This window comes from Sus scrofa, chromosome 9, assembly GCF_000003025.6.
Source record: "Sus scrofa isolate TJ Tabasco breed Duroc chromosome 9, Sscrofa11.1, whole genome shotgun sequence".
Lineage (NCBI taxonomy): Eukaryota > Metazoa > Chordata > Mammalia > Artiodactyla > Suidae > Sus > Sus scrofa.
In genome coordinates, this window is record NC_010451.4 from 105,643,751 (window position 1) to 105,671,459 (window position 27,709).

At 50.3% G+C, this 27,709-nt stretch overlaps 1 protein-coding gene across 9 annotated transcripts in view; it reads right to left on the reverse strand.

The window, feature by feature from the left end:
- The window catches only part of ATXN7L1 (ataxin 7 like 1), a 461,024-nt gene that overhangs the window by 179,137 nt on the left and 254,178 nt on the right, over window positions 1-27,709 (reverse strand). The window lies entirely within an intron of this gene.

A 27,709-nucleotide genomic window follows, 5' to 3' on the forward strand; every position in this document is an offset into this window, starting at 1 on the left:
ATCCTTAACCCACTGAGCGAGGCCATGGTTCGAACCTGGGTCCTCATGGATGCTAGTCAGATTTGTTAACCACGGAGCCACGACGGGAACTCCCATTTGGCAAATATTTACTGAGCGCTCAAGTGCACTGGGCACCGTGCTGGGTGCCGGGGATAACTGGAGAACAAGAACGAGGGCCCTGCTCTGCTGGAGCAGAAAAGAGAAGCACTAACCAGAATCGCACACGTCGTCATTTGGTTGTAACTGTGGCCCCGACTAAGGAGGAGAAACCCAGGGTCTCACGAGAGTGGGTGGCAGGTAGACTTAACCTCATCTGAGGTGTCAGAGAGGCTTCTCTGAGGAGGGGCTAGAGAAAGAAAAGGCCAAGGGAGGGAGAGGAAAGTTCCAGGTTGGCCAAGCAAGGAGATTCTGGGTCTGAGGTGTCCGAGGAACAGAACGAGGGAGGAGCCCAGAGAGTGAAAGCCTTGTGGACTAAGGCAGGGATTTTGAACCTGGCTTTAAGAACGATGGGAAGCTCCCGAAGGTTTTTAAGAAAGAAGTGACAGTAAATATACACCATTAGATGACCAGTTATGTGGCCGATGAGACACAACTGCGTTTGTCCTCACAAAAACCTGTCCGCGAGTGTTCACGGTACCATTATTCATACAGCCCAAGGGTGAAAGCAACCCAGATGCCCATCAACTGCTGGACGTATAAATAAGATGTGACATATCCATACGATGCGAGGTTCTCTGGCCATAAAAAGCAATGAAGTACTGATACTTGGTACAACACGGATGGACCTTGAAAACATACGCTAGGTAAAAGGAGCCAGTCACAAAAGGCCACATATAGTATGACTCCTTTTATTTTTGATTTATTTATTTATGTTTGTCTTTTGTGTGTTTTTTTAGGGCCGTACTTAAGACATATGGAGAGTCCCAGGCTAGGGGTCTAATCGAAACTACAGCTACCGGCCTACACCACAGCTCACGGCAATGCCGGATCGTTACCCCACTGAGCGAGGCCAGGGATCGAACCTTCAACCTCATGGATACTTGTCAGATTCGTTTCAGCTGCACCCCAACAAGAACTCCAAGTATGACTCCATTTATATGAGCTGTCCAGGAGAGCTAGAGAGGCAGAGAGTAGACTAGTAGACTAGCCGTGGCCTGGAGGCCCTGCAGGAAATTGAAGGGTGGCTGCTAAAGGCTACAGGTTTCTTTTAGGGGTGAAAAAAATGTTCTCAGATTGATACCAGTGGTGGTTGCACAATGCTGTGATTTTACTGCAAACGACTGAATTGTACATTTTAAATGGGCAAATTGTATGAGAGGTGAATTATATCTCAATAAAGCTGCTTGGGGAAAAAAAAGGTCAGTTTTGAGGAAACTGGTAGTTACACCTCCTTGAGCACCACTGGGTGGAGCTAGGGTTCTGCCTCCACCTCCCTCTTCTTAGCTGACGGGTTCCAGAGTCCCTGAGAGCTGGGTGGACAGAGGAAATAAAAGACACCTCTGCATGAAAGTGCTTTGCACTGCAGACCTGAACTTCCTCTCCCAACCCCCCACGCCCTCATTTTCTAGATTCGACCTGTATCTTTAACGAAAACCACCAGCTGCACGATGGTTCTCTGAGCTGCTGGGCGAGGCCACCGGGAAGCCGAGTTCCTCCTGATGTGGGGACAGCTCATTTATAATCCAACACATGCTTCCACGGAGTTCTCCACTGAGCACAACCCCACTGCTCAGAGGGAAATGGAATCGATCCATTTGTTACATGGCCAGGAGCCGAGGCCCCTGCCTTGGAGAAGGCGAGATTGGAAGGGTGAGAAGGGCTCCGATTGCTGGGTCCCTCCGCCCCCCGGTTCCAGGTGCGAGAACCCCACACCCGCCGCGGTATTCAGGCCAGGCTGTGCGCAGGCGCACTGAATCTCTGCAGCATCTGTGGCTCCGGACGTGGCCTGTCATTTCCCCTCTAGGACTCGCCTCTGCTTCCACTCTGACTAAGACGTTACAAGAGGGGAGCGTTATTAGTCAGCGCCTGGTAGGTGGGCGGGCAAGCGAGCAGGGGGTGGGGGCCTGTGGAAAGTAAGGCTGAGAGAGAACCCAGCTGTGACCAGAGGCCCCAAGCGTGGAGAGGCCCAGGCCGGGCCCACCCAGCGTGTCCTGGGCCCTCACTTCTGAGCCTCCCAGCCCGCGGAGGAGGCAACCCAGCCCTGCACTGCTGACACCACTCCTGCTTTACTCTTAATTTATAGGTTATTTTTATAATATATATTCTCTTGTTGAAAATAACAAAAGTGATCCCTGGTCTTTGAAGATACATTTGAAAAGTACAGACAAGCCAGAAAAAATTAAAAAAAAAAAAAAAATCACTGGCAACCTTTATTAACACTTTGCATCTCATTTAGATTTAGTCACATTTTCTATCCAGGAACATGTGAAACCAGGAGCTGGCAAGGGCTAAGACGTTTATTTATTCAACAGCGTTTCCTGAGCTGCCTTACATCCTTTCTGCAATAGATCAAGCTATAAAGGAATAAAAGGAAAGCATTAATTAAAAAAAAAAGCATTCACAAAAGTTTCTTGAGCACCTACTCGTGCTAGAAGTTGTGCAGAGCACAGGGACTGAGAGGTAGGGTGCAGGGAACGTGTCTCTGCACTTTTTTTTTTTTTTTTTTTTTGCTGCACCTGCAGCATATGGAAATTCCTGGGCCAGGGATCGGATCTGAGCCACAGCTGCGACCTATACCATAGACGTGGCAACACCGGATCCTTAACCCACTGCACAGGGTCAGGGATTGAACCCAGGCCTGAGCAGCGACCCGAGCCATCGCAGTGTCTCTGCGCCTGACAAGCTGTCCAAGGCCTGTCAGGCCTCCAGAGGCTGTGCCACTTCAGTATTCCCTCGGCAACCTGCAGGGCCTCTCCCCACTCCTTGCACACACCTCCAGGTCAAGAGTTGAAGGTAAAGGTTAGGCTGGTCAGAGACTGGCCACCCTGGGGGTGTCCTACTTTGGGCCTTCTGCTCCACGGGGTCTCTTCTTAGTTTCCTCCAAGGCAGTTTCACCTGTGCACATGTCTGCTCAGAAGAATGTCTCCTGTGGGAATTGAAAGGACCTGCTGGCCTGCTTGATTATTCCTCAGTGATCAGACCTTAGAATCTCTGCTACAGGGTGCCCAGGTTCTGAGAGCCTGGCACATGGGGAGCAAGATAAGGCACCTGGCTACTGGGAGGAACCGCTGCTTCCTGGGGCCAGGCCATCTCAGTGGGCTGTCTGCCGGGGGACAAGGGAGGAAAGAAGGCAGGGAGAACTGGAAACTACTACGCCTGGCATCATGCTAGGTAGCCTATTACTAATTTTCCCCCCACCCCTCTCAATTTAGCACCCAAACAGAACTTGCAGTGCACAGTGAAAAATAAAAACAGTGCTAGGCTGAAGCGGGCTTGGACCAGGTTTCAAGAGTCAATTGTGCAAGTCTCCTAACTTGTTCGATGAGATCAAGGTGGTAGCTTGAAATCGGCCACTGCAGGAGTATTTACACCATGGAGATAAGCAAACACCACAAATCAGGTCTTTTCTTTTGGAGAGCCACGTTGTTAAACATTTACCAGTGTACCACTGAACAAAGATGAAGAAAAAAGGGAACAGTGGAACCACCTGCAATGACCCCACTTCAGGATAACCATGTTGGCATGTTAATATATATCCTTCTAGACTTTGTTATCTGCTAACATTATCCTAGTTAATCCTCATAATTAACCCATGAAGTTGCCATCCCACTTTCCAGGCAAGGAAACATAGGTAAAGTAATTGGCTTGAGATCCCATGGCAGTAATTTTAAGTGGGAAGAGATTTGAGGATTCTCGCATTCCAAAGCCCACGCTCCTCCACTGGCAAAAGGCCACATCTTTCCTAAGAGCAAGATCCTGTTTCAAAAATGAAGAAACCAGTTTGAAAGGGTTGCATGGATGACTAACGGGCTGTCCCAAGACTCTGGGAGAGCTGCTGGCATTTGCACAGGCCTGGGGTCTGAAGGAGAGATTCAGACCACAGTACTCCTTGCTGTGCAACCTCAGGAAAGGTGCACAACCTTTCTGAGTGTCAGTTTCCTCATCCACAAAATGGGGCTCACAGTTCTTGCCTCATGGGATTGCTGTGATGGCTCCTAAAAGCTGCCTGGCCTTGTATGTTCTTCCTCCAGGGATTTGGGAGAGAGTATAGAGAAAGCTTTAATCAAGGTCTTCTCCCCTATTTTTCAAAACTAACTTGTTTTCCCTTCAGTGGGAGAGTCCTGGCTCCAGGCAGCATTCTTCGACTCTCCTTCATGACCACTCACAGCCAGCCTCTTGGGGAGCCCTGGGCGTCCCTGCAACCTGTAGGACTTCCTGTGTGCATGTCCAGCATCACACACATGTGTGGACAGCTGAGGGCTGACAGCCCCCAGGAGGGATCTCTCTCTAGGCTGTGGTTGGGTCCCAAGAAACATAATGGTATGTTCTGTTTCACTCATTTCTTTTTGTATTATTCTATTATGTTTCATTAGAAAAAAATGCTCACTGAGATCTGGAAATTAATTTCATGACCCTTTCATGGGTCACAAGTCAAAGTCTGAAAAATACCACTGAAGGGAATCCAGTGAGTTAGGGCTGAGCTGAGCCTGAGAGTTAACTGGGGTTTAGAGAGGTTGGTCCTCAGTGGTCACCTGGGAGTCTGAAGCCATGAATAGCATCGTTAGTGCCAATTATACGCTGGATTGCACTGTGCCAGCTCAGAGGAGCTGATCATATCTCTTCCTAGCTCTGAATTTAGTGAGGCATGTCAATGGCCTGAATCGGCCACAGTGGGAGTATTTACACCACGGGAATCGACATCCACTACCAATCAGGGCTGCTTCTCTTGGAGAGCTGGTTGTGAAAACATTTACCAGCACGCCACTGACTAGCACCCACTCTAGCATCACTCCTCCCTGGATCAATTTCCCTAGTTATAAAAATAGAGATAATTATATTTGTCATTTACCACACTGGATGCAGAAAGGCTTTTGGGAACGGAGGAGGAGATTGTTATGTTAATATAAAATTACGGGAATAGTATTGATCATTAATCCAAGAACGTATGCACTACAGAGCCAGGTAAACATGTTGATCATTTTCTGTATCACATGAGCACAAAAAGCCTACAACTTATCCAGGTCTAGAGGCGAGAAGGGGGCTGGGGGAGGGGGGATGGGGATGAGGGCATGGAGAACTAAGTTCTTTCCAGTGTCTGTCAATCTAATGCTTACTCCTTAAGGGTTATACATGGAGAGTATTCATAGCTTAGGCTCAGAGTATTAAATTAATGCTGCTCACACATGAGCATACAGGCTATTCTCAGTGCCCCTGTTTGAAGCAGTGCCCTTTACTTCTTCTTCTTCTTTTTTTTTTTTTTTTTTTGTCTTTTTGCCTTTTCTAGGGCCGCTCCCACGGCATACGGAAGTTCCCAGGCTAGGGTCTCATCAGAGCCGGTCTACGCCAGAGCCACAGCAATGCAGGATCCGAGCCGTGTCTGTGACCTACACCACAGCTCAGGGCAACGTCGGATCCTTAACCCACTGAGCAAGGCCAGGGATCGAACCTGCAACCTAGTCGGATTCGTTAATCACTGAGCCACCATGGGAACTCCCCCTTTACTTTCCTTAACTTCTGGCAGAATTCTCATCTGTGGCAGAGTCAGTTGTCAAAGGCATTCATGTTATCAATGAAGTCTGGCCTCCTCAGCCTGCCTCGGACAGCACTTAGGTTCCTGCAGGCCCTGTCTGGCTTTCACAGCTTCACTTCCCCTGAACACCCCTCTCCAAGTGGCAGAGCCCAGCTGGGGTGGAAGAAGAGACAAACTTTAGGACACCAGAATGGTTCCTACGAAGGTAGAATAACAACACTGATTTCTGGGTGTAGTTGATGAATTGTTTCTTAGGTCAATACTGAAAAAGAAATTGGCAGAACAGAAAGAGCATCTTATAAACATCTTTCTGAAGGGAACGCTTCTTTTTTTTTCTTTTTTTTTTCCTTCTTTTTAGGGCCATACCCTTGGCATATGGAAGTTCCCAGGTTAGGGGTCAAACTGGAGCTGTAGCTGCCAGCCTATAGCACAGACATGGCAATGGCAACATGGGATCAGAGCCTCACCTGCGACCTGCGCCACAGCTTACAGCAACGCTGGATCCTTAAACCACTGCGTGAGGCCAGGGATCGAACCCACGTCCTCATGGATACTAGTCCGGTTTGTTACCACTGGGCCACAATGGGAACTCCTTGAAGGGAACACTTCTGATAAGCAAAGTCCCGAGTGTATAAACTTTCATTGATACCCAGTATTCATTCTGTGAAAATGGCTGCAGTTAAGGGAAAGGCAGAGTGACCTGTCCAAGTCACTTATTTGTACAGAACTTATTTCTAAGATGGGAAGGCAGCTGGTTTTGTGGCTTCAGGATCACATGAGATGCTATGCACGCTTGAATTTGCCCCTGGACACCTTCTAAAGCTCAAGATTGGGGGTTCCCATCGGGGCTCAGTGGTAGCGAACCTGACTAGTGTCCACGAAGATCCAAGTTTGAATCCTGGCCTTGATGAGTGGGTTAAGGGTCCAGCGTTGCCATGGGCTGTGGTGTAGGTCACAGATGAGGCTCAGATCTCACGTTGCTGTGGCTGTGTGTAGGCCAATGGCTGCAGTTCTGATTCCAACCCTAGCCTGGGAACTTCCATATGTCACGGGTGAGGCCCTAAAAAGACAATAAACTAAACTAAACTAAAAAAATAAAATAAAGCTCAAGACTGGGGGCATGATGAAACAACAACTGGTGAGAGCTCAAAAGATGAAATGCTTAAGAAAGATTGATTACAGGTTGATTCCTTCTTTTTCTTTTTCTTTTCTTTTTTGCTTTTTAGGGCTGAACCCGAGCCATATGGAGGTTCCCAGGCTAGGGGTCCAATCAGAGCTATAGCTGCTGGCCTATGCCATAGCCACTGCAACACGGGATCCGAGCCGCATCTGCGACCCACACCACAACTCACGGCACTGAGTTGCTCACCCACTGAGCAAGTCCAGGGATCGAACCTGCAACCTCATGGTTCCTAGTCGGATTCATTAACCACTGAGCCACAACGGGAACTCCTGATTCCTTCTTACTGCAAGTGGGAATGCCAAGTAGAGCACAGGCTGCACAAAGAAGCAGCCTGGCTTCGAAGACCGTGGGACAGCTTATCAGCAATTGATGATACCTACGCTTGCTATAGAAGATTCTGCAGTGGGAAATGGCAGGCAGCAAAGCAGACAACTTTTCATTTTACTTTCTTGAAAAAAAAAAAAATCCCCAGAAAATGGCCTCAGGTTTCCCCCAAAGTCTTTCCCAGCATTGTGAAACCACTCTGGTTGCTATAGGAATTATGAAAATGTCAAGGTAGCATATGCCACTAGTATAACAACAATCTCACATAATTTTAAAATTCAGCTTCCCTTTCAAACTGACTCTAAAAAAACAATGTCATGAAAAAAGCCTGAGATTATATTTATGTAATTCCAACCCCCCGAGCCCTTTCCAGGAAGGTAGATGTGAGCCTCTGCCCATGGGGGCTGGGTTGGGGGTGGGGTCAAGGATCCAGAGACCTTGGTGGGACCTGCGGATGTGACAACCCTGTGATAATGGCTGCAAAGCGGGTCCCACTGGCTTCCTTGGAAAAGTACCCAAAAGATGAGGTTGGTTGGCTGTGGTTTTGCTTTGTAGGCTTCCACTTACATAAACCCAGACAGGGAAAGTTATCGGAAAAAACAGTAATTCTGATTCAGGGACACACATGGCTGCCTCCAAGCAGATTCAAATCCAGACGCGGAGGCCACCTCAGGAGAAGCGCCTTTCACGCTGGGAGAGCAATGCTGGATCCTTAACCCACTGAGCGAGGCCAGGGATCGAAGTCCTACAGGCCTTCCTTTCTCCCATTAATCTTCATGCGCTCATTATACAGTTTTTATTAATGTGTCTTCTCTGTTAGTGGAGTTTTCGGCTGCATTTTAATCACTTATGTCAAATGGAAAGCGTGAGGGTATAAAAAAACCTTTCTCCTTTGCTCTGACAGCGTGACGTGACGTGGTGGGTTCCCCAACCCCCAAATCTCCTTAAAGTCACAGAACAAGACAATTTGGGGTCTTCAAAGCAACGACCTCAGACCTGACACCTCCCACTCCCCCAGCAGAATGCCAAGCTCCTCTCGAGGAAAATTACAAAAAAAAAAAAAAAAAAAAAAATGCGGTCACTTTCCGTTTTTCAGATCTCTGAAAACCCAGGGCCTGACTGTGAGGGCTTCAAAAACAACGAAATCTGGAAACGGAAACTGAAACAGGAGGACTAGAAAAGCAAGCTGCAAGCAGCGCGGTGAGTTCTACAGCATCAATGAGGGCGGGCGTGCGCGGGCGGCAGGCACAGGGCCTTTCTTCTCGTACAAACCAAGGACTCAAAAGCCTCAGCGTCTTCTGGCTGTGGCTGGGCCACGAGGCACTCCCTTTTGCAAAGCTGGAGCAGGAGCCAGGCCTGGGCGCAGGTGGACGTGCGCTATTCTGCTGCATGATCCATCCCCACTCCCTCCTCAACCCAACCCAGCCACAAACCCCAGCCAGCCCTCATGGTCACAGGAGCCAGCCCATCCCTCCTTCCTCAGGTGAAGGGCCTTCATAGACCTGCACTCATGGTATAATTGAGACATGTGGCTGCACAGGGTCCTGGACCAGCCTCTCCCACTCCCCTCTGCAGCACAACGAAGGAAGAGGGATGGGATGGGCGGGACCTGGGGAATGAATGTAGCTCAAGGTTTAGAACAAAAACTATGAGAGGTGGGCCTTTTCAAATGCAGTGCCTGAGAGCTGGGCTCTGGAGTCAGGCAGCCTTGAGCTCAAATTCCTGACTCTGGCTTTTGGCATGATAACCCCTCTACGCTTCTATTTCCTTACCTGGATTAAATGACATGTTTACAAAGGAGCTGGCACACAGTGAGGATATCAAAAATACAGTGTATTCCTACCTATGACCCTCTGTCTCTCGAACTCACCCATCCACTCCTCTGAGAGGCCTCCTTTGATGAGCCCAGAGGGGACGCAGGGACTCCCTTTCTCTGCCCAGATGTGCCCTTGGCCATGTGACCACGGCTTCCCTAAGAATGTGACCACGGTTTACGCCTCTCAGATCAGACTGGGATCTCCTTGAAGACAAGACAAGGGTGACTCGGCGCCCTTTACACATCCTTAGTCCAATAGAGTGGTGCTTAGTGACCACTTAATAAATGTCCATGAGCTAATTATTAGGCTGAGGGTCCCAAGAAGTTGATTTACTTTCCATTTTCCTTCATTGTCTCTTGTCAAAAGGGGCAAGTTGTAAGTGACAATGCATTGCCCTAATGCCAATGCTGCTAACCGACATCACGAGGTCAATAGTTATGTCTGTTTGTTCATTCTTGGAGCTCCTTGGAAGACAAGTGTTGTGTGAGGCAAAGGAAGCATGTTCCAGCAGCCACCGTCTGGAAGATGTGTTAATTCCTGCCCCCATCGCGCCGTGAAGGCTGGATCCTTCCTTCTCTGACATACACGGCCATTCCCCATCCCACCCCCAGGGACAGTCCCCCCGCAGCCAGTGTCTGCGGCTTAAGGGTGTTTGCCGGATGCTCCCTCTGGTCCCATTATCTGCAGGTGTCTTGTACATCAAGACAGTGGGTGATCCAGGTCCTGGAAGATCCAGGCTCCTCCCACCTCTTTCTGTATCAGCTCTGGACCAGCACAGCAGCCAGGCTCAGCCCAGGGCACACCGAGCCCTCTTGGCCCAACCTGGCAGGGGGACGGACTGGCTGGCCAGGCAGTGATGACCTTGGTAGCCAAGAGAATATTTCTGCAATGGGCTCCCCTTGCCTCTGCCTGGCTTAGGCAACAACGCCACCCTTCCGCCCCTAAAAAAATGTTCCCAGGGATGTCAATCCCCGCAGGGATACCCGGGCTCTCCCTGTTCGGCATACACATCCTCATCCATCATTCCAGCCTGGCCGGCGGGTGGCTTCTGGCCTGACATCCCCACCTCTGGCCCGCAGGACAGATGAGGAACACCTAATCACTGTGACAGGTAGCTGAGTCCCGAGAAGGTAACCTGGCTCAACAATTCCTACAGCAAGGGCTGCTTGGGCTTAGAGATGAGCTATGTGGACAGGATACCCCCACCTGGCCCTCCCCACACCAGTCCTAGTGCCCTGGCCCGACCTGGCCAGGGAGAAGTTCGATGCAGAGGACAGGATGGGAGCAGCATGCTCAACAAGGGCCTGGGAGTAAAGACTGTTTAGGTCACCATGACTCAATTGGGGGGGAGGGGGGAATTCTAGTCCCTTCCTGGGCTCTCCTGCCTAGAGACACTTAAAGAGTCGACAAGAGGAGGGGCCTACACTGCTTTGGAAAGGTGGCACACCATCACAGGCTCCTGTCCCTCCCTGGCTCTCCCGCCTGGGTCGTTTACAAGCTTAAATGCTCGTGTCAATCTTTATGCCCACATCACCATCCACTTGAGGCAGTAAAGCTGAGGCATTTGTTTTCACAAAATCAGGGGGCCTCCCCGGGCATTGCTCCTCAGCGCTTCCTCAGCTGGCCTGGCTTGATTTCTCTGGAATAGGCGTTTCCTCCCCTGAGCCTCCCTGGCCCGAGAAGTTTGCAAGCTTGTCTCTGTGAGGCCAGTTTCCAGCTGATTTCGGGGGTGACTCCACCCCCTTCTGTCCCGGGGCCTCTCCAGAGTCTCCTGCCACAGTCTGTGAGTCTGAGATGTCTTCCCTCTCTCCGCCCCCACCCAAGAGGGGTGAGGTGGGGGGAGGCGCCGTGCTTCAGGCATCAGGGCAGTAGATTTGGGGATGAGCTGGTGATGACCTACATAGGCTGCTTTTCCTTACAAGACGGGTTATGGTCAAAGAGAATTTCCAGACCGAATAGAACAATGCCATGAAGGAGAACTTAAACGGGTCAGGGGAAATCAATGAAAGCATCTTCTTTGATGTTTTTTCATGTAAGACGGTCCACTTTTTTGTTGTGGCGAGCTGGACTGAGTCTGGAGGATGAACTAACTGGTCCCTTAGTTCCTTTCCAGCCCTTTGGTTACAATGTCTGATCCGGCAGGAAGTGGGTCAGGAGAAGCATGGGCGAGGAAAGGGGGAGGAAGGGGAGGATGCCACACCCATATTACAAAGGAAATCTCTGGGAGAGGCAAACAGAGCCCCAAATCTGAGTGGTTTATTTTTAAAAGGAGCTGGGGATGGTGATCCACCCATCCAACCATCCATCCATCCATCCATCTACGTACCTACCTCTCTGTTGACCTACCTACCTATAGAGATGATGCCTATACAGATGATAGCATCTGCCTCTATCATCTCTCTCTCTCTCATATCTATCCTATCTATCTATCTATCTATCTATCTATCTATCTACCATCTCTATCTTTTTCATCTGTCTATCATCTCTCTTTCCATCTTAGGAAGCATCCTAGTTTTGAGACTGAGGTGTGCACACGAATTTGATGTCTGCCATCTTGTTTCTTGAGACTCATGGGCCCAGAGGCTTTCATTCATCTTGAGGAAAACAAGACCAAGAGCCAAGGGCAGAGGGAAGGGTGGGGCTGGGGTCCCCAGCTGCCTGTGGGAGTCACACCACAGGTACTGAGGGCTTTCACAGACTAATGAATAATGACAAAAACGGCACTTCCCATTAGGCTTCTGTCGCTGCTAACTTAGAAATGGACTGGCCAGGGCCAGGCAACAACTAGCATGGGGATGCTGCACTCGCCCCAGTACAGCGATCTTTTAGGTGATGTGTCACGGACCACGCTCAAAGCGGAGTCCAAGACGTCCACGAGCAGTGTCTCACGAATTCAGGAAGTGCGACATTTTTAAAGGCACAAGAAGAGGCCTCTGTGAAACTGCAGCGGGGCAGGCCTCGGCTCTCCAATTATTGCCACAAGTGCCAGCCAGAACATGCAAGAAAGTGCCTACCCCAGGAGGTTTTGGGCATGCCAACCTCTGCTTAGCTGTTGGGGGTTCTGTCATTACTCTGCTTGCATATTCAGGGATTAAGAAGAGGTGCAGACTCAGAATTCATCAGAACATGGCAGGAAGGCGAGGTGGTCCCAGGGCCTATGGTCATGATGAGTCCCACAGCAGTGGTGGGTGGATTCCTACTCAGAGGGTCCACGGCAAGAAACACCTGGATCCTGTGGCACCTGTCAGTGGCTTTGAGTGTAAAGCCGAGTTGCTCTGGCCGTAGCTTTTCTGTAATTGGCAAAGAGATGACAACGTTCTTTTTTACAGACCACTTGTCAAGGCCATGGAGCCCCATGTGCACCCTTCAAAGATGACATGTTTGGAGTTCCCGCTGTGGCTCAGCGATTAACAAACCTGACTAGCATCCACGAGGACGTGGGTTCGATCCCTGGCCTCGCTCAGTGGGTTGGGGATCTGGCATTGCCATATGCTGTGGTGTAGGCTACAGACTTGGTTTGGATCCCACGTTGGTGTGGCTCTGGCATAGGCCAGCAGCTGCAGCTCCGACTGGACCCCTAGCCTGGGAACCTCCATATGCTGCAGGCACAGCGCCCAACCCCCCCACCAAAAAAGACAAAGATGACATGTTCACCCAGCTCAGAGGTAAATGTGCCATTTGGCTCTGTTGAGAGATGCATCCACTCGGCATAGCCAGAGGGCAGTGGCAAGAATTGCTTAATGTTCCTGGGAGTCAGTGTCCAAAACACTAAAGCCATGGGGACAGTAAGGCTGCAGGAAGTTGGTGACAAGTCATTCCCCTGGGGCAGAGGTGCTTACAGGGGAGCTGGAGCCACTCCAGCTGGACCTGCCACTGCGCCAGTGCTCATGAGGGACAGAAAAGACCTTTGCTCTAAGAAAATGAAAAAAACCGAGCAACCGTCACATCTGGGATCCTCAAACCAGTCACTCACACTTCGCATCCACTGGGATGGGCTAGTGTCTAAGCTGGTGGCCTTCAGAGCACAGAAGCCCAGGAATAAAAAAATCCCCCACAGAGAGGATTACAGAAAACTATTTTAATGTAATAGAAAATCGGATCGATCAGCTGGAGGAGAAAAATCATAATGTCTTCAATCACAAATCAAGCATGAAGCTAGTTCTGCACCTGAGGAGAAAAGGTACAGACTTTCTGCGAGGTTCCTCTGGGATCCAGCCCCACCTCGGAGTCCCAGGTTCAGCTTCCACCAGGTCCTCCATCACCAGCCTCTCCTTTCCCCCTCCCTCCACACTCACAGAAGTCCTACTTGTCCTTCTAGGCTAGCTTTAGTGCAGCCTCCTCCAGGGAGCCTTCTCTGGTTCCCTCAGAGGCAATAACGCTTTCTTTGTACTTTCATAGTCCTTTGCATTTATGGCTGCACAGAGGCCAGCACATCTGCTTACAGATGGATACACCTACCTTCCACCATTTGCACACTCATGTTTTACATACTGACTCAAGCATTTAACGGTTAAGACTGTAAGCAGCCCGCTCAAATGCTAAAGAGTGCCGGTGCCTCAACTGCCTTACTTTAGACAAGGAACCACCCAAGAGACAGCTGGAGCAGCTGTGGGGCAGTGGGAAGAGCAGCTAATTCCCACTCTGCCTCCAGCTCGCTGTGCAAACCGAGCAAGCCACAGAGGGCCTCTCTGGGTTTGTTTTTCCTTTTCTGGAAAACGGTGGTCATTTCTTCCCCACCAGGTTCCTCGAGGGTTCAGTGAGGTCACTTATGCCAGGGCCAGCATCTTACAGGCACTCAAACGCCCATGAAATGGAACTGAACTTTAGCCGGAACTGGCGAAGCCAAAAGCCAAAGACTTACAGAGGAACGTTATTTTACAGACAGCTCAGTGCCTTGCTGAAAAGGTAGGTTCTGGACTCAGCCTGCCTGGATTTTCATCCTGGCACCCCCTCCTTGGAAAATTCCTCCGGGGCCTCCGTTTCCTCATCCACTTAACGGGGATGGTACTAACGGGACAGCTGTCAGTCTGAGATGAAGGCAACACACATTAGACGTCTGGTGCCTGGAAAGCACTCAATAAATGTTAGCTATTGCTATGATCTGGAATCTAATTTTGCACAGTGGGACTTTAAGAAAACAATCCTGTTACACTGGAGCAAAACACTGAGTGCTGAGAATGAAATCATTATGTTAAAAGCCACCAGACCTTGAACTTTCAGTCACTGAAGCCACAGGGTGAGTCAACAGCAGATGAGGAATTCTCAAAGTGTGAATATTACCTGCAAATTGGACTGAATGTCAATGCCTGGACCCTATCCCTGACCTGTGGAGTGAGGTTCTCCAGAGATGGAGCCGGGAGGATGCACTTTTCACAAGCTCTTCAAGGGATGTGATAAACCCAAACAGTTCGTCCAGTCACTGTCCCATCAGGGAAACTGCTAACATGGGAGACACTCAACATCCAAGGTTAGCTGGGTGGTCTGGAACCTCTTGCTGGCCAGGAGGGAGGAGTTTTCTGTACACATAGGGGTGCCACGGTGGGTACCCTGGCATGTGGTCCCGTGTCCCCTTTTAGGTACCCCCACTTGTAAACTCTCTGGATCTTTGAGTCAGAAACAGAGTGCAGTGATGAGCTGGAGCCAACTGTGTGCCTTTCTTCCCGACTCCACATTTGGTGACTTCACTTCAGTCATCTAAAATTCACCAGAATGGGAGTATTGACAGCCCAGCGAAGCCTATAAACCAAGGTTCCTAAATTAGCTCAGAGAGCCAGTACACCAGCACCACTGGTCCTCATCCATAACAAAGTTCCATGCTAGAACCTAACCTCTATGCAGTGGGGTCCAGGGTACTACGGCTAGGTCCCTGGATGGTTTGGGACCAGTTAAAGCCGGGTTTCTGAAAACCCACCTAAGCAACAATGCTAATGGAGTTTTGATGTCTTAGCCCTCGTGGTTCGGCTCAGAAGAAAACCTTTGTGCTCTGGGGTCATTTTTTTTTTTTTTTTTGGTGGTCTTTTTAGGGCCGCACCTGCAGCATATGGAGGTTCCCAGGCTAGGGGTCGAATTGGAGCTGTAGCCACCAGCCTACACCACAGCCACAGCAACACCAGAGCCAGATCTGAGCCGCGTCTGCAACCTACACCACAGCTCATGGCAACGCCGGATCCTCAACCCACTGAGTGAGGCCAGGGATCGAACCCGCAACCTCATGGTTCCTAGTTGGATTCGTTCACCACTGCGCCACGATGGGAGCTCCTATGGTCATATCTTAAACCCTAGCACTAGCCCTGCCATCTGGCAGATCATAATCTTGGTACCCAAGTGGAGGACAGTCAGGGGGTGGATGCTTCAGGGCTAACACCTCATGACCACTCAAAAAACAGCCCCGTCCACCTGAGGGCTGCCCAGGGGCCTTTATACCTGCAGGACACCAATCTACAGGGCCCAGGCGGTGCTGAGGATCTACGATAAATCTCACATCTCTGAGACGAGATGGGGGTTCAGAAGTGGCCTCGCTAAGCTTCAGCCCTGATCCCCAGCCTCCTATTCAGATGCCCCCAACTGCCTTTCAAAAAGTCACCTATTCAGACAGAGCCGGAAGCCCTGCCGTTGGCCCCATTTCAGCAGATACAGCTGTGGGAAATACACATTTTTTTCCCTCTGAATTCCTCCAGTCAGCAGTCAGGTGAGTCAGGGAGAACTCAATCCAATTTCTCAGGAAATCCTACTATGCTCTGGAAGGACACGGTTTGAAAAATCTATTTTTGTGCTTTTATTTACTTAAGGTCTGTATGCCTGGGGAAGCTTTTTCGTAGTGCCATCAAACTGCTGCTCACTCACCGGAAAAAAAAAAAAAAAAAAAAAAAAAAAAAAAATCCCATCTTCCTGGAACACGACCGGCTCCGGCATGGCCATGCGGCCTTGTCTTCCAGCCCCTGCAGGCCTGCAGCTGCCTGCCCAGGACAAGTGCCATCTGCAGCCCCGGGGAGCGTGGTATTAGGAAGAGGTTTCCCCAAAGGGCTCCCTCCACACCCTGCACAGCCTGCCCCTTCCAGGGCTGCCCAGAGCTCACGTATTTCTGGTTTCCTGCTTTAAATGCTCCTTTCGAGCCAGAAGCACAGCCTGTCTCCCGTGGGCCTTGCTCAGGCATTCCAGAGGCTTCCCGGAATAAACTGCTGGGAGCAGGGCCGGGGCTCTTCGGACAATCTCATCTTTCCAGAAGGGCCAAATGCTCAGATCAGAAGACGAATGTGCTCAGTGTCACGCTCAGGGCTTGATAAGCATAGACCGCATCCCAACTCTACCTCTGTGTCACATCTACCCAGTCACCGTCCAGCCAACTTCAACGTGGACTTTTAACTGGACCCCCGTGCAGGTCACACACCACACTCTCCAACTGCTCGCAGTGGTGGGTCGTGGAGGTGTCTCAGACATTGTCCTAGGTGGCGGGGAGGTGGTGCCAGTGGGGTGAAGGCATGTGTGCATTCAAACTGCAGGCCTTTTCAAGAACTAAGAGACCCTCTTCTCTGCTCTGGGCTGCTGGGGGTCCCCGAGTCAGTGCCTGAATGCTGGCCATCACCCCCATGACCCGGACCCCATTCCACTGTTGTGAGAAGACGGTAGGGCATAAGCAGTCTTTGGGGCTCAGGCATCTGTCACTACCTCATCCAAGCACGAGACCCCTCTGGGTCCCCAGATTGCCCCTGCTCTTGTCTTCCCTCAGTGAAACAACATGGTGGGACCAGGTTTTGAGTCTGTGCCTCACTGAGAGGCAGAATCTCACAGCTTTTTTTTTTTTTTTTTTGTCTTTTGTCTTTTTGTTGTTGTTGTTGCTATTTCTTGGGCCGCTCCTGCGGCATATGGAGGTTTCCAGGCTAGGGGTCGAATCGGAGTTGTAGCCACTGGCCTACGCCACAGCCACAGCAACGCGGGATCCGAGCCGCGTCTGCAACCTACACCACAGCTCACGGTAACGCCGGATCGTTAACCCACTGAGCAAGGGCAGGGACCGAACCCGCAACCTCATGGTTCCTAGTCGGATTCATTAACCACTGCGCCACGACGGGAACTCCACAGCTTTTTTTTTTTTTTTTTTGGTCTTTTTGACATTTCTTGAGCCGCACCCGTGGTGTATGGAGGTTCTCAGGCTAGGGGTCGAATCGGGGCTGTAGCCACTGGCCTACGCCACAGCCACAGCAACGCGGGATCCGAGCCACATCTGCAACCAACACCACAGCTCATGGCAGCACTGGATCCTTGACCCACTGCGCAAGGCCAGGGATCGAACCCGCAACCTCATGGTTCCTAGTTGGATTCATTAACCACTGCGCCACGACAGGAACTCCAGAATCTCACAGCTTTTAAGGTACAGATTCCTGGCTTGTAGCCAGACTAACTGAATTAGAAATCCCAGGAGCCCGGGAATCTGCATTTAGGAACAAAGCTTTGCAGGTGATGTGGATGTCGCTGTTCAAGCCAGGGCTGGGCTAGACTCCCCCAAGGCTCACCGCCCATCAAAACAGCCTATTATTTTATATACTTTCTCCCAGTTATGAGCCAGGAGGAAGAAGGGTAGGAATCGTCTGCCGACATGCTTCTCCAGAAAAGAAGGGACCTGAATGTGGTCTTCCTCTGGCCCAACTGAGCAGTCACCAGCCAACCACAGAAGGCAGCTCAGAAAAGGGCCAACACAGGTCACCCTTGTTAGGGTTCAGCTCCACCCCCCAATGTTGAAGGCTTTTGGATAAGAGGAAGATGAAGGGGGCAGCCCTCAACCAGGGTGCTGGGGTGCAGCCAAGCCTCTGGGGCTGGACAGGTGTGGCCAGGCCTCCTTTCTGTCCTGGCTGCCTTCCCTCACTGATGCACCAGCAAAAGCCCTTTAAGACAAGCAACAGCCATGCTGAGACCAACTCAAACCAGGAAAAAGCAACCCTCCCTACGCCTCGGCTGTCTTAGCTCTAGAAAAGCCTGATGAAACGGGACCCCTGTGCCTGGCAGTCCCAGGGGCTTGCATGTGTAAGGAGCCAGCGCCACCCATCCGGCATCAACATAAGACTCAGAACATTAGATCCAGAGAAGAGGGGCACTTTTGCTGGAGATGAATGCAAAGGCCCCCACTCTCTCCTCCCATCCCAAAGGACATTAGCCTCCCATTCCAAGTAACAAGTAAGGGGCAGCCCGATGAAACCACCCGTACGCCAGCCTCGTGTTTCTAGAAACACCTGTGCCACGTGTGAGGCGCCGGCCTGGGAGGGTCTGGTCTATGCTAGAGTCTTAAGGGGAAGACTTACTGCTAAAATATGATTGAATACAACTTCCATCACAGCAGCCAACATTCACTGTTATTAATTTATTCCCTGCTGGGCCCTGTGCTAAGTGCTTTATACACGGATTGTTTCATTGAATTCTCATGGTAGCCCTGCAGGGGCGGTAGCCGCTCCATGGTTGAGGGGAGGAGACAGAAGCTCCAAGAGGGTAAGCTATTTACTGCCAGGCTCTCAGCCTGGAAATGGTGGAGCTGAAATACGAATCCTGGTCGGCTCGCTCTTCACTTCCAGCCATTCTGCCTTTCCAGAGAGGATGGTGGCCTGGAGGAAAGGAGACCGACGGGGAAGTGACAGGAACATGTCGGTTATAAGCAAGGATGTGTGGAGGAGCATTTAGCAAATGTCCGGGGAGTGATTTAGTAGCGAAGTACTGTCCACGCGAGGGTGCAGCTAAGGACAGTGATACTCTTATGACAATGAACGAGCCAGACGGGAGAACGGACTGGTGTAATAAAGGGCTAAGCTGTGCCAGACAGTTAGAGAACAGGACAGCATGAAGTGATGACAGACCCCAGCTGAACAGGCAGAAAGAGCAAAGGGAGCTGTGAACCTGGGCTGAGGCAGCGAGGGCTTGCTTTCGAAGGGTAGTTTTATGTGGGCAGGAGAGAAGATCTTGGCAGGGGCCCCTGTGCTGTGCGGGCAGAAAGGGGCCACCCACCTGCATCTCCTGGCTTGGTAATCCTGTGTGTACACCGGCAGCTGATGGCATGGGTGCCATCTGGGCATCTGAGGTGATTTAGTGCAGAAAAGAGGTTGCTGGGTACACCCGCTACCCTCATCAACTCACATACCCATTCATTCATGCATTCATTCAAGGCTATTGATTGCCCTTACTCTATGCCAGGCACTGGGTTTCAGAGAAATGAATGAAGAGCTCCCAGTCATTAAGGGAGGCTGGTGCACGATTCACTATGACACACGATGAACAGGGCGTGTACAGAGTATAAAGGAGGGTGAGCCAGGCTGTGGCAGAAGGTGGGAGGCTTCCCAGGATGACCCAGTGGGGTGGGTCCTGAGAGATGAGCAGGAGCACCCCAGGTAGAGGGAAGACTGAGGAGTGAGACGACATGGCCCGTGCAGGGTATCCCAGGTAGGTGAGTGGAGCCAAGAGAGGATGCTGGGAAGAAGGGCCACAGAGGTTGGGGGAGGGGCAGGTGTTACCCTGTGTGTGTGTGTGTTTTGGTGGCGACGCTGAGCTTGCTGGGACAAGCCTGGAGGTGAGGAGGCTGCTGCACTGGTCTTGTGGGGAGGGTGCTGGTGTCTGACCTGGGGGCAGTGGCTGCGCAGATAGGGAGGATGAAGGAGCTGGGAGACAGTTGGCAGTGACCGCTTTCCACAGTGGGAAATGACATACAGCTTTCTGGCTTGGGTTACTGGGAAGAGGGGGAGGTGGATGGGATACAGCAGAAGGGCGTGCATGGTGCTGTGGACTGAATGATGTCCCCCCACTTCCACACGATGGCATGCAGAGATAGGCCTTTGGGAGATAATTAGGTTGAGATGAGGTCATGAGGATGGGGCCCCATGGTGAGATTAGTGCCCTTACAAGAAAAGGAAGAGACAGCAGGGCTCTGATTTTAAACAACAAATATCTGAACAAGGCTTGGCTCTGTAAGAGGCCAGGAGGGCCTTCTTTGCCCTTCCAGGGTCTTTGCCTGGCCTCCTGCAGTCTACCCCTCAGCCATGCCTCTGTGCATGGGAGATCCGTACCCCACCTCCAGCCTGCCACCATGAGCGCACCCCTGGGCTGCCCACAGTGAGAGCAGTGAGCACCAGATGCCAACCATGTGCCAGACACCACACTGCTTCACAGAGGCGGCTTGCTCAGGCCCAGTTGACAGGTGAAGGAACTATTCCTTGGAGAAGGGAACCTACCAGCCTGCAGTCACACTGCCAGTAAATGGGTCAAATGCCACTATACATACTGCCTAAAAAGGACCTGTTTCATTCACGTCTTCCTTGAAAGAGCTGCCCACACCTACCCTGCACACCCCGACACAGGTGCAGAATCAGGCAGGTCTCTGGGGCGGATCCTTGGAGAAATGACCCCCGATGTGTAAACTCTTCTGTCTCTGAATACTCCCTGCCCCTGAGCAGTCCCTTCCCAGGCTGCTCCTGGGCTCAGTCATGCAACTTGACTGGGCCAATGAGACAACAGCAAACGTGACAAAGACAGATGTCAAGTACTTGTACCCTAGGGTTTGTCTGCCCTCTCTTGCTAGTCTTTGGAACCCTGACAGCTCATGTGAAAAAGGCTAGGCTGGCCTCCAGTGGAATGGGCTGAGTCTTTCTGGTCCAGGCTGCTCCAGATCAACCAGTCTCCCAACCACCAGACAGGTGAATGAAGCCATCCTAGACCACCCAGCCCGGGCTGACCTGCTCACACCAGAAAACCATCCTGACCACCCACAGACTCATGAGAAATGATGACTGTTGTCTCACGCTCTCAAGTTGCGGGGTGCTTTGTTCCGCAGTAAAAGCTGACTGATACAAGTCCTGAAAGAAGGCCTACAGCAGCTTCTCCTTCTAGCTCAGAAGCAGTGGAGGCAAATTCAGGGATCTCTACAGGCTCCTTCAGCAATGAAGAACCACCCAGGAACACACCACCACCCTTGGCCCGGAGGGTTCTGGTGCTCCCAGAGGGAGCAGGAGAAGGGACAGTCTTCTGACTGAGTACCTTTTCTCTGGGTCTCATGGTGGGCATGCCCCCCACCAGCAGGCAGGTGCCAGGTTATCTGGGGACAAGGTGACACCGTAGCATGCTCCTGCCATATTGTCCTCAGCCTAGTGTTTTTGCACTGACAAAAGGAGATCTTCTCTTTAGTGAGAGCACCTGCAAAGGCTTTGAGACAGCGTTTCATCAAAGGGTGAAATGCTGGAGGAGCTCTTTCAGGAGACTGCAAAACCCAGCCATCTCCAGCCCCGCTTAGCAAAGAGCTTGCTGTTTCTGTTTCCAGAGAGGCATAAAAATGAATGAAGAGCTACCCTGATCAGTGGCACTTTGATAAGGTGACAAAATCCCTCCTTTCTCCAGTCCGAACCCACTCTCGGGAAGGAACTGTTACGGGAAGGAACTGTTACGGGAAGGAAGCATCGGCTAATTAGAAGCATCTCTGGGACATGAGAAAAATCAGCACCCAAACTGCCTGAGCAGGGAGAATTCCTTGTTAAGAAGAGAGAAAACAACAACAAAAATGCTAGGATGTCACTTTCCCCAAGCATATTTATAAAGCGACGAGGAGGCGAGAATTAATTAGGACAGGAGCGTCTACTCAAGTGACACGGAAGACACAAGACACAATTATTTTCGCTGCTTTTATAAACCAAGTGCCCCTCCCAGGTGGGGACAGAGGCTGGAGACCGCCCACCATTGTGAAAAATGACTTTGAGCCTCTGCTCGTTCTAATGAAGCTTGAAACAAAGACGGTTCTTTTGTCTACACCCCGTTTGTGAAGCCCTAGCCACCCATCAATAACACCACTGTCTGGATTATTTATTTCTCATTGCCCAACCTATGGGGCATAGAAGAATTTTTACGGAGCCAAAACGTGAGGCGTTTCCTCCGAAGGGGCTGTGGACGTGCCTCTCCAACACTGCAGAGCAGGGCCCGTTCACCTGCTGGGCTTTGGGATGGGATGGATGGGACGGATGCCCAATGTGGGCAGGACAAAGAGCTCAGAGAGTCATGGGCTCGATTTCGGTCACCCCCTGCCAGGAACAAGCTGTGAGGCCTTGGGCAAGTCCCTCAACTTGAGAAAATGCAATAAAACGAAGGGATGGGTTTAGCGACTAATGAATTCTTTCTCTTTTACTGTGGCCACATTCATAAATAGATTACACGAGCTCTACCTTCTTACATGTTAAGTATACAGTACCATTAACTATAAGCACCATCTTTTTTTTTTTTTTTTTCTTTTTTCTTTTTTGGCCACACCTGCTGCATATGGAAGTTCCTGGGCTAGGGATCCAGTCCAAGACAGAGCTGCGACCTACGCCACAGCTACAGTGATGCCGGATTCTTAACCCACTGCACCACAGCGGGAACTCCAGTTTTATAAGCACAATCTTGTACAGGTGATCTCAAACTTTTTTTTTATCTTGCGTGACTGAAACTCTATACAATCGGAGGGCAAGGCAACTCCCTATTTCCTCTCCCCCCCAGGCCCTGGCAGCCACCGCACTATTCTCTGTTTTTAAGAGTGTGACTACTTTAGACTCCTCCCGTCAGTGGAATCAGGCCATGTTTGTCCTTCTGTGGTTTATTTCACTTAGCATAATGTCCTCAAGGTTCAAACATACGATATTCTTAAAATAACATGGACATGGTCCTCACTGCCTGCTGGCAGGTAGTTACAGCATTTGTTCATGTAACCTCACAACAGTCCTGTGAGGCAGAGCATCATTAATATCTCTTTTTGGAGTGTGTGAGGGGGAGTGGGGTGGGGGGGAAGCAAGGTGCTCAAGCTCACCTGGTGTGAACATATGACACATGATGCTGTCTCTATACACTTTATCGCTTCTGTGTTAGGCAACAAGCTTACAGAGATACTGAAGTCACTGAGAATGATGGCAAAAGATGGGACAAGAGGAGGAAGTGAGATGCAGTGTGGGAGGGATTCACCCTTGTGTAGGGGAGGCAAGGAGAGGCCTTGGAGCTGGGGTGGGGATGGGGAACATGGCATCAAGTCTGGCTCCACCCCCTGCTCCAGGCACTCAGCAAACAAAAATGAACAATAAGAAAAAGATCCCTGCCTCATGGAGATGATGTCCTAGCGGGGTGGGGGGGGGGTGGATGACAAAGAATAAACAAGAAATACTTCCAATAAAATATAGATATAGGAGGGGGAGAGTATGATGAGCAAGCGCCTGAACAAACAGGGGATAAGGAACGCTGGTGGGAAGGCTAGTTGGACTTTTAAAAGGCGTGTTGCTGAGAAGGCAATAAAAATCTGCCCAAAGACTGCAAGAAAGTGAGAGAGTCAGTCATGACACAGGAGGCTGTCTAGAGGCCCTGGCTCCAGGCAGCGGGAGGAGCTGGTGCAAACGTCCTGAGGTTGGGGGAACTGAGGGTGTATGAGGAAGAGCAGGAAGGCCAGTGTGGTTGGAGAGGAGCAAACAAGGGTCAGACTAGAAGGTGGTGAAGCCAGGAATGGCCTGGGGGGCTGGATTGAGGGGGCGCAGCATGGGGATGGCGGTGGTGACTGTGGGTGACATGGGACCACCACAGGGTTCTGAGGAGGAGTGACATGGTCTGCTGTTGAGCTTTTGCCGTCATCTGGGTGATGGTGGCTGCGATCAGGGCAGCAGAAGGGGAGGTGGGAGAAGTGGCTGGTTGGCTCCGGACTGAACTCTAAGGTACAGGCAGCACCTGGTGGACTGTCCTCGTGGACTGGATGTGGGGTGAGAGAAAAAGATGAATCAGGGGGAATTCCCATTGCGGTGCATTGGAAACTAATCCAACTGATATCCATGAGGATGCAGGTTCAATCCCTGGCCTCGCTCAGTGGGTTGGGGATCCGGTGTTGGTTTGAGCCGTGGTTGAGGTTGCAGATGCAACTCAAATCCGGCTTTGCTGTGCCTGTGGTGTAGGCTGGCAGTTGTAGCTCCGATTCGATCCCCAGCCTGGGAACTTCCATATGCTGCAGGTGCAGCCCTAAAAACCAAAAAAAAGGTGCCCAGAGCAACTAGGAGGAAGTAGGTATTACTTGAGATGGGAAGGCTGTCAATATACCAAGTCAGGGGGTGTTATGGGCAGAACTGCATCCTCCAAAAGATATGTTGAAATCATAACCCCAGTACAGATGACTGTGACCTTATTTGGAAATAAGGTCTTTGCAGAAGCAATCAAGGTAAGAGGAAGGCATTGGGCTGGACCCTAGTGCAATATGACTGGTGTCTTTATAAGAGGAGAAGAGACACAGACATGCACAGAGGGACGAGGATATGAAGACACAGGGAGAACACCACATGACAAAGGAGCCAGAGACTGGAGCCGTGTGCCTCCAAGCCAAAGAAAGCCATGAGTTGCCAGCAAAGCCAGAAGTTAAGATCCAGGCCTGAGACAGCTTCTCCCCTAGAGCCTTCAAGAGAGCCTGGGCTTGCCAGCACTCGGTGTCAGACTTCCACATGGAACTGTGAGAGAATACATTCGTGCTGTTGTAAGCCACCCACTTGGTCATGGTAGTCCTAGAAAATTAATATAGAGGGGAAGGCCAGGAATTGTTTGTCTTCTTTTCTTTTCTTTTGTTTTCTTTGGCCGCAGCTTGATATGTGATCTCAGTTTGCAGACCAGGCATTGATCCTGAGCCGTGCCAAATCCTAACCACTAGACCACCAGGAAACTCCCTAGGAATTGTTTTCAATATGTTAAACGTGGAGGTGCCAAGCAGACACTGGGATATATCGTCTTGAGTTCAGGAGAGAAACCCAAGCTGTTGACAGAAATTTGGGAGCTGTCTGCAGATGGAACTCAAAGTCATGTGGCTGGGTGAGTTCAGTAAGGGAGAAAAAACAGACAGAGACGAGAAGATGGCCAAGGACTGAGCCTGGGGTGATCCATGCTTGAGGGGATGGGGAGAAGTGGGAGCTGGCAGTGAAATCTGCAATGGTGTAGCCAGTGAGGTGGGGAGAAAGCCAAGGGACCCCAGGAGGCTGCCTTCCTTGAGTGGCTTCCACCCCTGCTGGTGGGCCAAGGCCTCCCTGGTGAAGGACGGAAGCCCCTCTTCCCTCCCCACATCCTGAGCTCGGGGTGGACCACCAAAACCATCACTCTCAACCACCCCCACCCCTTGTCTTTGGATGTATCACCTCCTCTGCCCGCTGTCCTTCTCACCCCCTTGTTTGTCAGATCTCAGCCTAAGACATCCCTGCCCCTGCTACTGTGTGAACGCCCTGGACCTCCCCAATCCTCCCTGCTCCTGTCCCCAGGCCTGTGGCAAGTCGAGTTCCTTACCAATTCTAGGACTCATCTCATATTATGGGGTTTGTGCAATGTCTGTCTTTGCATATGCAGCCCCCTCCTTGGCATAGCTCCTGGCCTGGAGCAGAGAGTCAATAAACATTTGCTGAAATTAGTGACTAAATAAACAGATGATTGAACTGTTCTGGCAACTATATCATAACCTGTATTAACACTAAGTTTAGAGTCAATTAAAACAGATGAACTTTTAAATATGTTTATTAAGCTCTCTCCCTCATGTATGTGTTCAGTTGATTTTTAAGTATTAAGAATAAGATTTTAGGAGTTCCCATCATGGCGCAGCAGAAATGAATCTGACTAGGAACCATAAGGTTGCAGGTTTGATCCCTGGCCTTGCTCAGTGGGTTAAGGATCTGGCGTTGCCGTGTGTCTGCTGCAGTGTAAGCTGCAGATGTGGCTTGGATCTGTCATTGCTGTGGCTGTGGGTGTAGGCTGGCAGCTGTACCTTCAATTAGACCCCACCCTGGGAAACTCCATATGCTGCGGGTATGGCCCTAAAAAAAAGAAAAGAAAAGAAAAGAATAAGATTTTACATGTATTCCTATTAAACTTTTTGTTTAGGCCTGCACCCACGGCATATGGAAGTCCCAGGCTAGGAGTCAGACTGGAGCTGCACCTGCTGGCCTATGCCACAGCCACAGCCACAGCACCATGGAATCTGAGCTGCATCTGGAACCTACACCACAGCTCACAGCTACGCCAGATCCTTAACCCACTGATCGAGGCCAGAGACTGAACCCACATCCTCATGGATACTAGTCGGGTTCGTTTCTGCTGCACCACAATGGGAACTCCTATTCCGTTAAGCTATCATCTTGACTGATTCCATGCAGACCAGTGAGATATTTGGGGTCTTGGTTCTGTCAGTTTAAATATTGGTTTTCACAGAGAATAGACAGGTGGTTACCAGAGACAGGGCTGGAGGGTGAAGGAATGGGAGAGGGTGGTCAGAAGGCACAAACTTCCAGGTATAAGATGAGTAAGTTCTAGGGATACAACATACAACAGGTGACTACTAGTCAACAAAACTGTACTGTAGGAGCTCCTGCTGTGGTGCAGTGGGTTGAGAATCTGACTGCAGCAGCTTGGGTTGCTGCAAAGGCAAGGGTTTGATCCCCAGCTCAGCTCAGTGGGTTAAAGGATCCAGCACTGCTGTAGCTGCAGGTTGGTTTCGATCCCTGGCCTGGAAACTTCCCTTCTAGAAGTTTAGAAGTGTGTATAGAAGTGTACACACACACACACACACACACATATATATTCTGTACACTACACTGTATATTTGTAAGTTGCTAAGAGAGTAGATCTTAAAATTAAAAAAATATATATGTGTGTGTGGGTGTATACATTCTATATACTACACTGTGTATTTTTAAGTTACTAAGAGTGTAGATCTTAAAACTTCTCAACACAAGGAAAAAAACACTGTAACCATGTGAGGAGACAGATGTTAACTTGCGGTAATATCAAAATATATGCATATACTGAATCACCTTAAACATACCTTAAGCTAATACAAAGTTATATGTTAATTATATGTTATATGTTAGTTCTATGTTGATTATATCTCCACAAGGCTGGGAAAAAAATCCTAGTTTTCAGGCTTTGCTTTCTGTTCCCCAGACTTTAATGAGCACGTGACCCACGTCTTTACTCAGCCAAGGACACAACAGTCAGTAGGGCGGGGGCAGGCAAGAGTCCTGTATCATTCCCCTAGAGTGGTCTCGCTGGCTTAGTAACGGCCCATCTGTTCAACAGATATTTACTAAGGACCTACTGTGTGCCTGGCATTGTTCTAAGTATCAGTGAGCCAAACAAAGATACCCACCCTCACTGACTTGCAGGCAGGTTCAGCCTTTCAATCAGCCACAAAGCTATTGCGTGATGTTTTCCATGTAAATTTTAATTTTTTTATGAGCAGTTGATTTACAGTGTTGTGTCAACTTCTGCTGTAGAGCATAGTGACCCAGTCATACACACACACACACACACACACACACATATATATATATTCTCTTTTTCTCATATTATCGTCCATCATAGTCCATCCCAAGAGACTGGATATAGCTCCCTGTGCTATCTATATAGACAAGAGCGCTCGCATTACTTTTACCATGAGGTTTTCCCCTCATCCAAAGACATGCATGAGAGGCCTTTGTCAAATGCCTTGTTAAAAGCAGGGACACTGTGTCTATGTTAGTCCCTGACCTCTCAGCCTGGAAGCCCCTCAGATGGGGAGATGGGCCGTCTCTGGCGTGTGTAGTTTCTCACAAATTCAGGTCGGCTCCTGGCGATCACCAGGTACCCTTCCAGGGTTCACAACCTACCTTTTGAACAAGGCAGACTCTCCCCTTGTCTGTCAAGTCTGCTAATAATTTCCCTTCCTTTTCA